The 14,302-nt window shown below is 46.2% G+C and overlaps 1 long non-coding RNA gene across 2 annotated transcripts; it reads left to right on the forward strand.

Moving 5' to 3' along the window:
• The first annotated feature begins 224 nt into the window (after nt 1-224).
• LOC137677858 (uncharacterized) lies at nt 225-7,288 on the forward strand. Of its 2 annotated transcripts, XR_011050329.1 has the most exons (3): nt 225-380; nt 497-593; nt 5,150-7,288. It is a non-coding gene; the product is annotated as an uncharacterized lncRNA (long non-coding RNA). The 2 variants fall into 2 exon arrangements; XR_011050330.1 differs by lacking the exon at nt 497-593.
• Nucleotides 7,289-14,302: the final 7,014 nt, after the last annotated feature.

Raw genomic sequence — 14,302 nt, forward strand, 5'->3', positions numbered from 1 at the left:
CCTTCCAGAGAGCGTGACCCCTTCCAGCAAGCCGGGGTCTGCACAGCATAAATTATTCCTGTCTAAATTTGAGCCTCTGCTGTTGTTTCTGCCAAGTGTTTACTCTTGAATGCCATATTTTTTCAGGCGCAGATGACACTGGGTGACATGTGTCATCACAGTATGTGTCCTTGAAAAATATGCGCTGTGAAATTGCACTGACGTTCTCCAGGGCGGGCTGTTCGCGTGTGCAGAGGAAGCAGTCAGAAGGTCTCGGTCAAGAGACTACTCGTCCGTCCCACCGCGGCAAAGCTGGGCTATGGGCTGGGGAAGCTCTCCGCTGCCAAATGTCACCAAGTTCACAGATCATCACTGAACCGTGCATGCGTTGACTTGTACAGGTAAGACCTCTGGGCACCTTGTCCCTCAGCTATCTCTGCACTGTTGCTTCCCCCATGAATGAGACTTGTCCTCCTCACTGCAGTGAGTAAAGCCACACCTTCGTGATCTTTCACAGGTTCCTTAACATCCAGGAGCTGCTTCATGCGTGCCCCTTGCAGCACAGTGATCGTGCACCACTAGCAATCGCTCTAAGGGCAAAAGAGAGATGCTGGGTAAATATCTGACAGCTATTTTCATTCTCCCAAAGCCACATTCCTGTTAACCCATTTTGGCCACATGCTACCTGCCAGCACTGAGACCGCAGCTCTTTGGAAAGGTTGGACGATCACGTTTTCTGTCATATTGAGATTGCTGAAAGCCCAAATCCATGTAGCATGGTCGACAAACCAAATCACTCGAATACTGTGCAGGTCTATTTTGGTTGTGCCAAGTAAGAGACTTTTATGATTGGGGATGTAGCAGCCATATTCTGTCATTGAAACAAAGATCTCTGGGATGGGCAAGCTCACCTAGCTCCTAATCAGCTTTGGTCTTTACCCACTCATAGCTTTCTGTCCAATCTAAAGCACACAGATTAAAATAAACTGTACATTTAAAGAGAAGGCTTTGTACCCCCAATTAGGGAAAAATGTTTTAAGTTACTGTCTTAAGCCCCAGCATGTCAAGGTTAGAAATGTTTTTGTTTCATTGCTCTGACACCATACGGCCAAAGTCAACAAAAGGCTGATATGAGTGTTTGATATATGGCAGCCCAGCATGATCTCATCTTTGGGAGGTCATAGAATCATAGAATGGTTTGGGTTGGAAGGGACCTTAAAGATCATCTAGTTTCAACCCCCCTGCCACAGGCAGGGACACCTTTCCTCTAGACCAGGTTTCTCAAAGCCTCATCCAACCTGGCCTTAAACACGGCCAGGGAGGGGGCAACCACAACTTCCCTGGACAACCTGTTCCAGTGTCTCACCACCCTCACAGTAAAGAATTTCTTCCTAATATCTAATCTAAATCTCCCTCTTTCAGTTTAAAACCATTCCCCCTCGTCCTGTCACTACTTGTCCTTGTAAAAACCACCTCTCCCACTTTCCTGTAGGCCCCCTTCAGATACCGGAAGGCTGCTAGAAGGTCTCCCCAGTGCCTTCTCTTCTCCAGGCTGAAGACCCCCAACTCTCTCAGCCTCTCTTCATAGGAGAGGTGCTCCAGTCCTCTGATCACCTTCGTGGCCTTCCTCTGGACTCGCTCCAACAGCTCCATGTCCTTCTTATGTTGGGAGCCCCAGAGCTGAATGCAGTACTCCAGGTGGGGGTCTCACGAGAGCGGAGTAAAGGGGCAGTATCACCTCCCTCGACCTGCTGACCACACTTCTTTTGATGCAGCCCAGGATGCGGTCGGCCTTCTGGGCTGCAAGCGCACATTGTGGGCTCATGTTGAGCTTCTCATCAACCATCACCCCCATGTCATGGGATTGGTGCATAAAACAGATATGATTAACATTAGGCACTGTATCTGTGCAGAGGTGTACGGATCTGCCGCTGTGACTACAGATGGAAAGCCAAAGTTAGATGAAGGTCAGACAGGGCATGAGGAATGTCCGGGCAATCAAAACCTGTGACATCCTATCCCATGTACTGCTACCAGTGGAGGAAAGCCATTTGTCCCAAAATGCCTCTCACTGCCATCAGCGTTATTGTGCCTTGCAGTTCAGGTTCACCCAGCACACCTGACTGTTCCAAGAGCACGCAGCAAATGGAGGAGGACATCTGTGCTGGGGAATTGGTTTCTGCCATCTGCTATTTTTACATGGTGTCTGTGAAAGCTTCCAAAATGAGACGCATTGCCACAATTAAACTGAATGCATTTAATAGCAAACTATATCGCAAATTGCAGAGCAAAGCCACTTCATATTTCCATGGGGCTTGCTAGAAAAATAGCTCCAATTAATGAGGCACATTGTAGACTTGTTTATATTCAGCCAACTCTGTTCAAGCAACAAATTATCTGTGTGTGATTATGAGGCCAAATTCACCCTATAATTTTTCATTTAGCCTTTTTTTACTGCCTAGCCTGTTCCACTGAGCTGAGGAGTTATTCATGGAGCAAAACCTTCCTGTCCTCACTCCCAGGCTTCAGAGGACTTTACAGGTGTTGCACAAAGTCACAACATCCCGTGCACAGCCACCACTTGGTAGTACCAGCTTCCAGGTTCAGAGTTGGCAGGCAGAGGGCTGGGTCACCCTTCTGGCATGGTTTGCTTCTCCCTGGACTCAGTAACCAGAAACTAAACAGAGAGGGTATTCCAGAGTCAGCTTGGAGTGGTAAAATTCATTTTACCAGCGTGCACCAGCGCCAGATGGAATGGGGCCTCGGCATTTGGAGGGAAGAAGCCTGACCTGCTTTACCACCTGCCCCATGGCATTCACGGGGAAGCACATCCCCGGTGCACCCACACAGGCCACCCAGGTCCCAGCACTGTAATTGAAACCGTCTAACGCCGCAGCGCGCTGCCACGAAAAGCAGCCGAGGTTGCATTTCATCACTGATCTTGCGGTTTTGCTCACAGCTACGAGTAGCATTCCCAGTAAAACAGGCGCAGGCGAATTTTTGTGTGCTCTTCATACAGCCACGTGGGAGGGTCTCTGGGCAGGAACCTTCCCAGGCTTGAGTATTTTGGGGTAATTCATGATGATGTTTCACTGCACGTTTTAGAACAAGCCGAGTCTCTGCTCTAGCCACTCGTTGCCATGGGCATGCTGGGATTTCCGTGCAAGCCACGATGGGGTGGGGATGAAGACAGACAGAATAGCCTTATGTTACAATCCTGAATTAGGACAAATATCCCCAGCCCTTATATACTGCCTTCACTTGTGCCACATAAGCAGTACCAACCTCAAAACGTCAAGCTCCTTTTTTCCCTTCCCTTAAGCTGCTGGAAGAGGCATCCCAGAGCAGCCCAGCAGCAGAGCCCCCCATCACAGCACCGATGCCTGGTGCACACCTTGGTGCTCAGTTCCAAGCACAGGGACACAGGAGAGACTCATTTCCACAGCAACAATTGCACAGGTTCTATGTATCTATAGCCTCCCACAAACGTCCCGAAGAGGAAACGATAACATAAAAGCGCCAACCAGAAAAGCAAACAGAGAAGAGCAGCACTGTGTCCGTGTGGTTCGACTTGTTGCTCAGATGCCTTTTATTTTTGGTGCCTGTCCCAGCGGTTTCCAAGAAATCTCCCCCTATCCTGTTTCTATGGGGAGGTATAGTGTTACACTCCAACCCTTCAGGCACGAACATTTGAGGCCAGAGTCAGGCCACGAGGTCAAGCCTGTATTTATAATATGAGACGTGAGCGGGGCCAGGTCACTGGAGCAGGCTGCACTTTCCTGAACAACTAAAAGATCCTCCAAGGGTCCCCGGAACGATCACGAATTACCAGAACAGTCCTGCGGGGCTGGGTCTGCAGGTTTACAGGACACAGAAGAGCTGGACGGGGAGACGCATCGCCTCACTGCCACCGGGCACACCTCAGCCCTTCCCTGAGCAAGCCAGCACCTCACGGTAGGGCTCGGCAGGGGATGGACAAAACCGCCCAGTGCTAAATTCAGGTCAAATCTTGAGTCTGTGCTGTTTCATCTGGTTTGATTTTTAGTGGAAAGACTCATTTTATTATACCAGTAAAAACACATCAGATAACATCCATCATTGTTACTTCTGCAGTATTAAAGCATGGGTCCCTTTTGCTATTTCAGATTTTTCTTTATATTAAAATTTGTACAGCTTATCCATTTCTCCTTGGCAATAAGGTCCAAGTAAGACAGAGGCAAACTTTAGCAAGACGTACCAGGAATAAACTTACTCACGGGCATTCCTGTGGGTAAAGCTTTACCCAAGCGCCTCCTCTTTTTTTAATAAATATGTCTTAGAGATATTTGTGTGGAAAAAAACTCATCTCTTAGCCTCTTAGGTTCCACTGGTCCTGTTTAATTCTCACATGGAGCCATAATCCTTTCCAGTAGTAACTAGTTGGGATGTCACAAACAAAGGATTATACTTTCAGGTGAGGCAGAGCTTCTTATGAGCTTACTGATTAGCTATTACAGATCCTGTTCTCATGCAGAAATTACATGCACATACGGACGTGTGCATTATTTAAGATGGAGCAGCAAGACTGCAGATAGATGGATCTTCTAGCTCAGGAAAGCAGGAATACTAATTATTGTTCTTCCTGTGTAGCCATACAATGCTGAAGTGGGGAAAATCATGTATGGGGAATTATTTGGTCTTTCAGACATACTTTGAAAACACACTATTCAGCAGGGGAGCAAAAGTTATCACCAAGATGTGTTTCTTATAGTCAAGTGACCAATGCTGGATTTGGGTTAATGTTTTGAGGCTGCAGTTGACAACCCCTAAGCCAGGTTATTCCATTTGGATATTTCTGACCTTATGCTAAAATTTCAAGAAGAAAGTGCACTTAGATTTTTAATGCACATCCTGCTGACACACCACCTTTCCCTGGGGAAGAAGCAGTGCTTGAGAAGGGAAGAGTAAGAAAGAAGGTAAGTAATTCCTCTCAGCTGGATAAACTCATTGATTTCATGTGCACAAGATTATAGAAAAAAAAAAAAGGAAGTCATCACTGTATGGTGTTTATTATTTCAGTGTGGGGCAAAATGTAATTTCTAAAAATAGTATCAACCTACCATGGGAATGCACGTAATTTTTATCAAGATAATTGATAAATCAGACCTCTGTCTAACGTTTCTCTTCACAGAAAATTACAGCCTTGGAGAAGAACGCATTATTGCAGAGAATGTCAAAGTGAGCACTGAAGAACTGATGGCCCTGGCTGGAGATAGAGGTTGTTTTTCACAGATAACGCAATGTTTTACCAGAGCTAAAGTGATTTGGACCATATGACAATCAAAGTAACAACATTTATGGAGCTTAATCTGCTCTAGGACTCACAGTGGCACAAGGAAGACTGCCCTTTCACTGCACTTATCATTGAAATGTAATATGTTTAAAAAATGCAAACTTGGAGGAAGTCTCCAACCATCATGTGTTTTCCATCATTTCCCTCCCTGCAGAATAAGGATCTGACACCAGATGAAGCCATTCCTGGGACTTGTTTTGTAGCATCACCCGGGCAGAAAGCCCGCTGCGAAGGCTTGGAGTGGCCGGTCTGCAACTGCTTCTGACAGCCTCGGTCATGGCTCCCATCTTCCATTGCCTCTTCTCCAAAAGGGAAGCCAGACAGATGTTTAGGAAGCTCTGAAAAAAATCTTGTCAAGAATTTAAAAGCAGAAGGAGACAGTGTGAGAGTGTGTGTGTGTCTCCAGGTTTTGGCCTGTCCCCAGCTGGCTGACAGTATGGCGCTGGCTTCCGTCTTTGTTTCCAAGCTGCAAAATAACCATAAAAACAAAACCCTAAGTAACATATTAATGACTTGCTTAATTTCACTTTTTCTGTGTATTCCAGTACTCTAGAGATGTCTCCCTGTGCCACTGTGAAACATCTATGGCTTGCAAAAAATAAAAAAGGAGACGTTTCAGTTCAGAGAGAATTAAGTGCTCTCTGAAATTTTCCCTGAGTGTTTGAGAGCGTGATAAAATGCAAACACGCATTTCCAGGAACGCCTGAGAAGATGGGTACATGCTACCTTGGATTCCCAAGGAAACTGCTGTTCCTTCACGGCGCTGGATGCTGCACAGTAGCAGAAGAGCTGGATTTGTACTGCTCCTGGGGACCCCGGGGTGGTGACCCTGAAGGCAAGGCCTACTTTTTAGAAACCCTTTTCTTAAGAAAACAAGTCCCATGAAAGGCAATAGGAAATAGTTTTTGGTTTGCTTCATTGCTTAGCTGAATTCTGGTTAATATTTTAAAAAAATCGATCCTGAATCACTCAAAATGAATGTTGCTGTTCAGATCTTCACAAGCCAGCATAAATGTTGCATCTTGCCCTTGACCTGTCACTTTGTAAATTCCCCATAAATTTAGAAAACTAAACTAAATTTAATTTAGTTGAGGTCTTAGCCCTGTATTCAGCAGAACACATACAAACATGCACATACCCTTTTGGTACCTGCATTGCAAAATGCACACACCATTCTAATTGACACAAGAAGCCACTAGCATGATTATGGTAGGCACTACAGACAAACATCTTTTAATGATGCTTTTACTTCTTCTGCTTGCAAATGATCAGGTCTTATGGTGCTTTCCCAGAATATTCTTCATTTCCTGTCACCGAGCTGCAAGAAATCATCTGTCTTTTTTTCGGAAGAAATCAAGAAAGAAAGATAGACAACCTAAATCCTGACTCTGGTCCTTCACACAGCTCACCATCCAGCTGTATATTATGCCCTGCTGGCTTTATTGGTCATGAAATGTCCATGCAAAGCCAAAGGACGCTCCTAAACACTTTATTTGCTTTGCTCTGGGTTCTTTATTCTGCAGAAGACCAAATTAAGAGCAATGCTAGATAAACTACCCAGTCTTTCCCAAGACATACCATTAGCGTTTTCGGCTTCAGAGGCCACAAGAGCAGCATGATGCCTGTGCCTTTTAATTAGCTAAAGCCAGGGGGAGCGAAGATCTGAGCTCCTGGGCTGTACCAGCGAGACTGAGAGCTGAAGAGGTGAGGCAGAGCTGCTGCCACTCACCACCCCCTGCCCCCAGCCATCAAATCCCCATCAGTGTGAAAACAAATGTGTTTACTTCCCACCAGTGGGTGAAATCAGAGCCCTCGTGCAATTTCTGTCAACAATTACTTGATCACCCTGTTTTTGTGCAAGTCTGATGATTGCAGTGTGGCGACTCTGTCAGGGGATGGGTGAGAGGCTGGAAGGGATTAACCTATTGCTTAAAACCAGAATACAACAGCGAGGTGAATAAAAGGATGTTAGCAGTGCACGTTTTGCAGGACTTTTTTAGAATCATAGAATCGTTTTGGTTGGAAAGGACCATCGAATCCAACCATCAACCTAACACTACCAAGTCCACCACTAAACAATATCCCTAAGCACCACATCTACTTGCCTTTTAAGTACCTCCAGGGATGGTGACTCCACCACTTCCCTGGGCAGCCTGTTCCAATGCTTGATAACCCTTTCAGTGAAGAAATTTTTCCTGATATCCAATCTAAACCTCCCCTGGCACAACTCAAGGCCATTTCCTCTCGTCCTATCACTTGTCACCTGGGAGAAGAGACGAGTACCCTCCTCGCTACAACCTTCTTTCAGGTACTTGTAGACAGGAAGTCTACGTACTAAATTATTATTCACGTACTAAATTGTTTCATATTAAACAAACCAGGCTAAGAGTTGTGGCAAATTAAATGCTAAGTCAAGCCTGCCTTGGCCTGCTGCTGCAGCTGTTAATCTGATTTTTGAAGCCACCAGCTTGCTGGGCAGTATGAACGCACTTTGCTGGATGCTCTCATGGCTGGTGGTGCAATGTAAGCACAACACTTGGAACACAATCCACCAGTGTCCCCACGCCAGATCCCATAACCTACTTCCTAGGCCTGCTGCCAGTGTTGTGCTATGAGTCACGAAGAGAAACAAACACAAGGAATGTCAAATTAAATAGGACACAACGCTTTCGCAGCATTTAAAAGCGGAGCTATTGTGCAGCAGCATACAAACCTCCCTGGACTCCTCTTGGACTGCTTCTCATCTTGGTAATAAGAAACATCCCTTTAATTAGTTCCACCTAATGAAATTCATAAGCTAGGGAGTGGGAGTTTTGCTCCTGGGTAGAAACCGAAAACTTCTCTCCACTCGATCTGCCCATTTTCTGCAGCAGTCATTAGCAAATTTTATCAAATCTCTGCGTTAAACAGTAACAACTATTGTTCACCCAGAACACAAGTCCATTTATGAGCTGCAACATGACACATCTTGGAAACTCCAGACTGAAAGGCACTTCTAAAAAAAAAAAAATTAGGACTGGCAAGAAAAAGTAGTTTCAAATTGTCAAGAACAAACAATAGAGAAACTTCTACCTGATCTTTCTGGCTGCTGAGATCAGAGAGGTTCCTTTACCCTTCTGGGTTTGGGCAAAATAATTTACAAAATTTATTCCAACTTTCTTTACAGTTAAGAGGCATCTATTACCTCTCCAGCTGAAGCTCTGGGTGCTTCATGCTCCTTGCATCAGGGATAAGTGAAATAATTCTAGGAAGCCTCAAGATGTGCATTTGCTCCTATGGAAATATTGACCCATAAGGGTCTGTTTAAAACCATTTTGGTTACGTGTCTCTCAAGACAAAGCGATATCCATGGCAACAAACAATTTCACTGCAGAAGAGAGAGAGCACATCCAGAAAGAACATGTAATCGCTCTGTTTATCGATGACTAAAAGCCTGAAAGCACAAAGTTTGAGCTCTGGGGCGCAACATGAGTGCTCTGCAGAATACCAGGGCCTTTTATTGGGACACTTTTGCAAATGTCCTTTGTAGAGGATGGCGAGGGAGAATGAAGCCTTGCCTGCTGTTTTCATTTCCAAACTCTTTTGCAAAGAGACGCGGCTCACTGTGCGCTTGTGGTTGCCCTTTGAGAAGGTAACAGAGGAGGGAGCCGATACTCGGCTACGTTTGGAGACAGCAAAAGCACAAATCGCCACTAGACAAACTGTTAGGATGATTGGGATTTCAGTACAAACTGTTTTTAGCACCTACTGGGGCCCCTCAGTGTATTGGCATGTTTTTCTCAAAGTGGCTGCTGACCACTACGTTCATCCTGTTATGCCACATTGGGTCCCATAATTACGGAGCTTGATTTACAGGGTTGGTTATAGCTGCTATTACGGGAAGCTACAACACTGGGCGCAGCTGCAGTGCTGATGGGGGAAGGAGGGAGGAAGATCGCACGCGGCAGCTCTTGTATGAACGCTCACCACACTGGGCAACGTTAACAGACTGAAAGGAGGAAGCCACAGCTGCCCTAGGGTATTCTCAAGACTCCTTCCCACTTGTAAAGTCATCTTTGATTTGGGCTGCGAGGAGTAATTTTCTAGTTTAGCACTCAGGGGTGAGTTTTTCAGAGCTTTTAGCAATAGCTCGAACCAGCCCTGCTCTCAGGACCTGCTAGAGAAAGGTACTGGTGCAAAGTACATCTCGCTCTGCTCCCACCAGAGCTGAAGGACTGCTTTACAGGTTCAGTGCATTTAACCCAGCAGTGTCTTACCCTGACCTGAGTCCCCTTTCCCTCCAGACCTGGCTGCCTGCTAGCATTTGCTCTGCTCTTCAGTCTCTGTGCTCCAGTCTCCACTCTGTTGAGATACAAAGCTCCCACCAGCATTTCTCAAGGACTCTGAGACAATTTCCTGACCTGTTGGGATCCTCCTACCTGCAAACCAGACCCAGCACTCACTTTTAGCCTTGAAGATCTGTGGAAGGTGTGTACGGGGTTGCCAGACAGACAGACAGACACTGCTGCAGAGGGAACACAAGAGAGACCCAAGGCTAAATTTGTAAAGCAATGTTTTGGTGCCATGACCTTCCTAAACGCTACATAGCCACTTGCAAATTATGTGGTTGATTACAAATTACATCAACACCACCCCATCAGACCTTCTTGCCTACAGTGCTGCTGACAGAGCACCCGTCAGCTTCATTTCTGAGAATCCATAAATGCAAGAGCTACAAGGTCGTCACCCTCGCAGGCAAAAGAAGGGACCCTTGTTTTCAAAGCCAAAGCGGGTCTATTAGGAATTCAAGGTCAAGGTACTCAAAGGGGCATACACTTTCCCCTGAAGATGTATCCAGGGTGAGCACACCTCCCACAGAAAACACAAAGTGCAAGATGTCTGCTTTGTCAATGAGAAAGACCAGGGTAATGGTTTCTTTCAGGGGTTTGGCTTCTTATACTGGGGTTTGCTGTCCCAAAGAAGAGCAGGTCCTACTTCCAGAGACCAAAGCTTATCCATTGAGGAGAGCAAATTGTTTGAAGATTAATACTGAATTTAGCATCTCTAGTTGAGATCAGGAGGTGAGGGATTAGACTCACCTGAGTGACAAGAAGAGGCACTGCCTCCCCCACCCATGCGCTTGCAAGTGCCCACAACTCCCCCTCCCGTATGTACCTCACCCCACCACCATCCATCTGAGAAACCCCACCTCCGTTACTGCAGGGCTTTGCATTTCAGCTGCAATAGAGGGTGGCCTCTCCTTCTGCAGCAGAAGTGATACATTACCCACTCAGGTACTGACCAGGCTCCACACATCAGCTTATCTGCCAAGGTCTACTTCCATGACCCTTTGTCCCCGTTAGCCTGCTGAATTTATGCTCCTTCTCTGATGTATTGCTACATGAAGCTGAAGGCAATGCTGAAGTTTTTTTCTGGTGGTGCAGTTAAAACCACTAAAAAAAAATAAAAAGCCCATGAGCAAAACTGTCTCACTTTACCCAGAGCAGGTTGGATGCAACCTTGCTCTTTCGTTTGGAACATAGCAAATATCAGTCGATCAAAATGGCTTTAGGAAGAGCACTTTTAATACAAATTTGAAAGAGCTATAAGAAAAAGTCAGTGCAGTCTCAAGGGGATGCTGGCCTGAATTTAAAGAGACCTTCAAGTGATTGGAGCTCATCTACACAGGTCAGAATGAAAATCTCTATTTCAGTGATTCTTGGTGAAAAGACTCAATGCCAAGCTAGTTTTTCATTATGGTTAACCCTTTTGATGCTTACTGCTTGAGTTACGGATTTAGATTCATGTTTAGATACTGTTATTGGCTGCTGGTATAAACAGCATCTTCTTGAGTCCAGAAACCGATGGCTGGTTGCCTGTTTCTTGGGTCTTTTCTCCCAAGAAATTGTGGATATTTATAAGTCAGCACCCTCTCATTTGCTTGCCATTAATAGGGCAATGCATTCCCAAAGCCATCTATCAGAGCTAGGCTGCCTGTGGAGACTGAACCGTCTCGCTCTCCTGCCTCCCCTCCTCTCCCACATCATGCGCCATAATGCCTCCCTTAGCAGTGGCCAAGATCCTGCTGAAACTGACCAAATTTCAGGCTACTCAGCAATCCCAGTTCTCAAGGGAGCACGAGACGCAGGCTGGAGAAGCCTTTTCTATCATTACTCCCTAGAGCCACTAAAAGACAAGAAATGGTTTTGCCGGATCTCAGCTCCTCTCCAGTTACATCCCCACCACCCATGACCCTAAGCAGAAATCCCAGGCTTATAAAATTAAACAGGCCATTCCCACGAGCCACCCTGGGACTCCATGCTTGGATGGGATCAGGGGAAAGAGCAGAGGCACGTCTGCTCCTGGAGTAGCGCAGAATAAGCAGTGTACAAATGCAGGCTTCAAGATTCCCTGGCCCCGGTTTTCTCATTGCTGCAAGTCAAACCGGACACAGATGTAGCACAGTAACCTATTGAACCAGATCTCATTAGCTAACTACAGAGAAGTCTAGCAGACCATTAAAAATTAAGCTAAATATAGGCACACATCAAAAAAAAGGGTAATTCTAAAGCTCTGAGCCTAATTCATCCGGGAGCAGAAAATCGTAACACATGGGATGTTCTTCCGGTGATTCAACTGCAGCTCTAGTGAGCCAGGAAGCTTTAACCAGCTCTCCCCAGAACCACAGGGAGGAATGCTGTGCCTCTGCTCTGCTGCCAAAAAACCCAGCCTCCTGCACACCTGGTTATTTTCCACGCTCAGACATGCACGAGCTCACACGGCGACCCAGGGATGTACAACCTTTTCCAGCCTCCTGCGGCTTGCTCCTGCTTTCAAGGCTCACTTGGTAGCCCAGAGGACAGCGCAGGTTGTGTTTCCGTCGCGACCAGGGATGTTGGTGGCCATCGGTCATGAGCAGGACCAGCAGCTGGGGACAGCTTTTAAACAGCCAGTGTCACTGGGACAAGCTCCTGGTCTAACCCTGTGAAGCCACTGCTGTCGCTCCCGCTTTTGGCTCACACCTGGGCAGTAAGGACACCCGACTAACAGTGCTGGGCGTCAACTGCAAAGAAAACATCTTTTAATTGAGAGACGGGTGCTGCACAGTGGTCTAAGCACCAGGCTTGGCAGCAAGAGCTATGGACCTCCCCACCTATAGCCTTCAGGTTTTACCAGGCTCTCGTGGAGGCAAGAATGAATGAAGTAGACCGAGGGGAGACTCTACCAGAGATAAAACAGGACCTTCACAGGGGTCCCATGAACTTAAATTAGTTTGTGCGAAGACTCTGGGATTACAGGTAATCTTCTGGTTCAAAGCTCCAACGTTATATGAAACACGGTCCTTTGATAAGGGCTGAATTGCTCTAGGAAACTTCAAAGCCACCAAAGAACTTGTGCTCAGTGACATTTGTGTGAAGCACTTTGAGCGAGTTTTCTCTGCTTTTCCTAGTCACCGCGCAACAGTCAATTAGAAAGCGCTGCTCTCTTTGCAGCCTTTGCTGCAGTACAAGGTTTATTGTCCTATTTATCACCGTTGAACTGCCTCAGGCTGAATTATTTATAGCACTGGAGAAGATGAATTAAGTGGTAAATTCAAAGTGGGTCACAGGGATGTCGCCTTGGCCTTGCGACCCAGACGTGTCAGTGGGCTGATGTCTTGGCTTCCTTGGCTTAATGGGATGAAGCAACCTCGAGCTGCCTGTACGCAGCCAGTACTCCCCTCCCCTTGGGCCAGAGGGGTATGAGGCAGGTACTCATACCCCACGTGATCCTCCAGAAGTGACTTGCCCCCACCTTTTTATCTGTGCATACTCTAGTGTTTCAATTAAGCAGATCATTGCAGCACCCTCAGCAAGAAACTCCACTACAGAGCCGCATTCCCAGCATGTGGCATGGCACGCCAGTACATCGCATTGGCACTGGCACACCGCAGGGTGAGCCAAAATGCCCCAAAAATTCAGAAAGCGGCCCACTGGCCTCAGATTTTTAGTTTTTAGTGTACGAACAAAACAGCTACTTAAGCAGGAGGTTTTTAAAAGGAAATCCTCCGTGCATTTCCGTCCCTAAATCCCAACTGAATCTCCTAATCCTCTGCCGAGAACAGCCTGTGCTCCATGCTGCCTCAAACTTCAATGACGACAATGATTCAGTTGTTTCCAAAAGAGGAGAACCACTTTTAACATTACTGCTTTTCTTACGCCACGTCTGACTGCGTAACAGAGGCTCCAGCACGGTACTTACACAGGGGGGTCCCCTGGATACTTTCCATGACAGAAGGTGGGGAGCCCTCCCACAAGCAAAGGAGATAGGGTACCTGCCTGGCATGGCCCCAGAACCATCAATATGAGGATATTAACCTCATAAATACTGGAGATTTACATTATTTTATCAATATCTATGTTCAAATACAATGCTCAAGCATTTTTTAAATCCACTTTAAGAATACATACATACATGAAGCAAAACGCTGCTCCCTCCACACCACCCTTGTTCCTTGGAAAGCACCAGATGTGTTGATTCTGGTCATCTTGTGGTTGTCTCAGATGGGATCACAGAAGCTCAGACACCAGCTATGAGTTCCTGTGTGTGGATGAAGGTCCCGGGCTAACAGACACCAGGTTCTCAGAAAGGTCTATCTGAAACCGAGATGGAAAACGTGCTCCTGGCCATGAAACCAAAGGGCAAAAAAAAAGAATCTTTTTTCTTGTGTTATTGGTATTTTCTGTCCATGGTGCAAGGGCAGACAAATTTCATTACCTCTTGTGAGAAAAATCTGTATCAACAGTGCAACCTAATAGCATAAGACACAAGATAGGCACCAAAATTCAGAATTGGCTTTAGTAGAAAGGTTGGGAAACAGCCTCCACTTTTGGAAAGCTGCAATAACATTTTGTGCTATATGATGCAATCACCTTCCCTCCAACGTTGCCTGGTACAATACTGACATCTTGCCCTCGAAACTCAAAATCTCTTGGCTAAGAGACCGAATGAAAATAAAGAGGGTTTAGATTT

The sequence above is a fragment of the Nyctibius grandis genome, chromosome 2, assembly GCF_013368605.1.
Source record: "Nyctibius grandis isolate bNycGra1 chromosome 2, bNycGra1.pri, whole genome shotgun sequence".
Taxonomy (NCBI): Eukaryota; Metazoa; Chordata; class Aves; order Nyctibiiformes; family Nyctibiidae; genus Nyctibius; species Nyctibius grandis.